The sequence below is a fragment of the Pan paniscus genome, chromosome 16 (assembly GCF_029289425.2).
Source record: "Pan paniscus chromosome 16, NHGRI_mPanPan1-v2.0_pri, whole genome shotgun sequence".
Classification (NCBI taxonomy): Eukaryota; Metazoa; Chordata; class Mammalia; order Primates; family Hominidae; genus Pan; species Pan paniscus.
The window spans coordinates 34,168,097-34,170,964 of record NC_073265.2 but is presented as its reverse complement, the minus strand read 5'-3'; the positions used below and the strand labels follow the sequence as shown (position 1 = coordinate 34,170,964).

The 2,868-nt window shown below is 35.8% G+C and overlaps 1 non-coding gene across 1 annotated transcript; it reads left to right on the top strand.

Annotated features, from left to right (window-relative positions):
- The first annotated feature begins 1,130 nt into the window (after positions 1-1,130).
- LOC112437390 (U6 spliceosomal RNA) lies at positions 1,131-1,234 on the top strand. Its single transcript, XR_003026009.1, has one exon. It is a non-coding gene; the product is annotated as a U6 spliceosomal RNA (small nuclear RNA).
- The last annotated feature ends 1,634 nt before the right edge of the window (positions 1,235-2,868 follow it).

The following is a 2,868-nucleotide window of genomic DNA, read 5'->3' as shown; positions in this document are numbered from 1 at the left end:
AATAGGAATCTGCATTTTAACAAGTGTGTTATGTGATTTTGTTGCAAATAGAATAACACTGGCCTAGAAATTTCAGACTTTAAGCAAAATTCAGAAGATTCCAAAAAAAAAATATATTGGATTTGTTTTTCTCACCACAGAAATAAGAAGAAAAATTGGTAGTTTTATTTGGGAACAAGACCAACATTTTCTGATAGAAAAGGTAAGAGTAAATTAAGGTACTTGGTTAGAATCTACAGTTTCAACATTTTCTGAAAGCAAAGTTATCTTTAAAATGTTTACTTGTGACATGTTAGCACCAATGAGTCAGTTTAAGAGATTTATTTATTTATTTTGAGACGGAGTCTCACTCTGTCTCCCGGGCTGGAGTGTAGCAACGCTATCTCGGCTCACTGCAACCTTTGCCTTCTGGGTTCAAGCGATTCTCCTGCCTCAACCTCCCAAGTAGCTGGGATTATGGGCGTGTGCCACCACGCCCGGCTCATTTTTGTAGTTTTAGTAGAGATGGGGTTTCACCATGTTGGCCAGGCTGGTCTCGAACTCCGGGTCTCAAGTGATCCCCCCACCTTGACCTCCCAAAGTGCTGGGATTACAGGCGTGAGCCACTGTGCCCGGCACAGATTCAGAAATTTAAAGGGCATGCTGTTATTTAATATTATATGGTTCGACTTTGTTTCATAGCAGTACATTAGTAAAATTGAGGTTATTTTGTATAAATAAAATTATTCCTATAAGAAACTTGAAAATTTGCTTCTGTTAGTAATAGGAAGAGAATAACAGGTGCATAGTATTTACCAGTTCTTTACTGCCAGTGTAGATTCTGATTGGTTAATTTCTGTGACATGCTGTTTGTTCAATGTTTTGAATAACACCCCTCAATAAATGTGTACAAGAGTCTGTCTGAACCTATTCTGGTTCAGGGGCTGCCTGATTAACGAAGAAAAAGAAAAAAATAGTGTACAATACTGGAAAAATAGCTGTTTTGTAGCTTTTGCCATCCTGCCTCAGATTTTCTTATGCTTTTGACTTACTTCAGAATCTTTAAGTAATAGCCAAATTTGGGAACAATTGAGCATTAAAACTAATAATGACAATAATGGATTATAATATGTTAGGTAAAAAGAATCCATGTGCTTGCTTCGGCAGCACACATAGTAAAATTGGAACAATACAGAGATTAGCATGGCCCCTGCATGAGGATGACACGCAAATTCGTGAAGCATTCCATACATGTATATGATACTCCAAAAGCAGACATAAAGAAAAAAGGAAGGACAGAAGGAAGAAAGGAAAGAAGGAAGAAAATAAGGAAGATAAAGGTGGGATAAGGAAAATTTTCCTTTACAAAAATAGCAGCTAGTAAATATAGAAAGAAAGATAAAATAGAAAAATCACCATTTTTATAACCCTCAATTTAATAATTGATTTAGATAAGGTCATTAATGGATTCTAAACCTATGATCTCAAATTATCACCCACAGATTGATTATTAGTTACAAAGTTAAACAGTGTACCTTTACAATGGAGCGATCTGGCAGGCACCATTTAACTAACTTAGCAAACAGCATCACCAATATTGGAGCAACCTTTCATTATGTTCAGTCAGATATGGTATAATAAATACACAATATTATCTGTGTAGTATTCTTGTTCAAAACATTTAACCCGAATTTAATTATGAGTTAACATTCAGACAAATCCAGAATATGGACCATACCACAAGACAATTAACTGACCTGGACTCTAACATCAGTTAATGTCATAAAATACAAAAAAAGCAATAGGAGCATAGTAGATGAAGAGACATAAAAAAGAGGTATAAAAGACATTTGGAGAGCAATTGGGAAAATTTAACAATGAACTGTATAATGGGTGATACTGTATTACATTTTATTTTCTTAAGTGTGATAGTGGTGTTGTAAAGATAAAACAATGTATATTTTTAGAAAACACATGCCAGGTATTAGAGAGTGGAAATGTCATATCTGCAAATGTTTTCAAGTGGTTCCACAAAAATAAAAAGAGAGAGGAGGCACTCAAGGTGTCGGAAATGTTAACACTTTGTGAATCTAGGTGAAAGGTATATGGTATTTATTATACTATTCTTTTTTTTTTTTTTTTGAGACAGAGTCTCATTCTGTCGCCAGGGTGGAGTGAAGTGGCGGGATCTCAGCTTACTGCGACCTCCACCTCCTGGGTTGGAGCGATTCTCGTGCCTCAGTCTCCCGAGTAGCTGGGATTACAGGCACCCGCCACCACACCCAGCTACTTTTTGTGTTTTTAGTAGAGACAGGGTTTCACCATGTTGGCCAGGATGGTCTCAATCTCCTGACCTCGTGATCCACCCACCTTGGCCTCCCAAAGTGCTGGGATTACAGGCGTGAGTCACTGCGCCTGGTCTATTGTACTATTCTTTAACTTTTTGGTAAGTTTGAAATTTTTCACAATAAAGAGTTAGGGAGAAAATCTTTCATTTTTGTTTTTTTAAACTTTAAACCCACAGCCATATCATATAGAAAACCTTTACATTATGTCCAAAATCAAGCTATCAACTTATATATTTTATATTTCTGTCATTAATTTGTTTTTTCTTCCCAAGGCATCATCATCTGAAAATAATAGTTCTTTCAGTCTTTTTGCCTAGGAGGTAATAGTATGTTGTACTAAGGACTGAAATATCTAATCCTTGACTTTTCACAGTGTTTCCAGGAACGTGAGCAGTAATGCAATGGTTATTATTTGGTGGTAATTATTGACTCTAGCAGAACTTTAGAGTTTAAAGATCATTAATTTCATCATTTAGCTTTATACATGAGAAAACTAAGGTAAAGAAAATATAATGACCCATTTTAGTACACATTGGCAAAG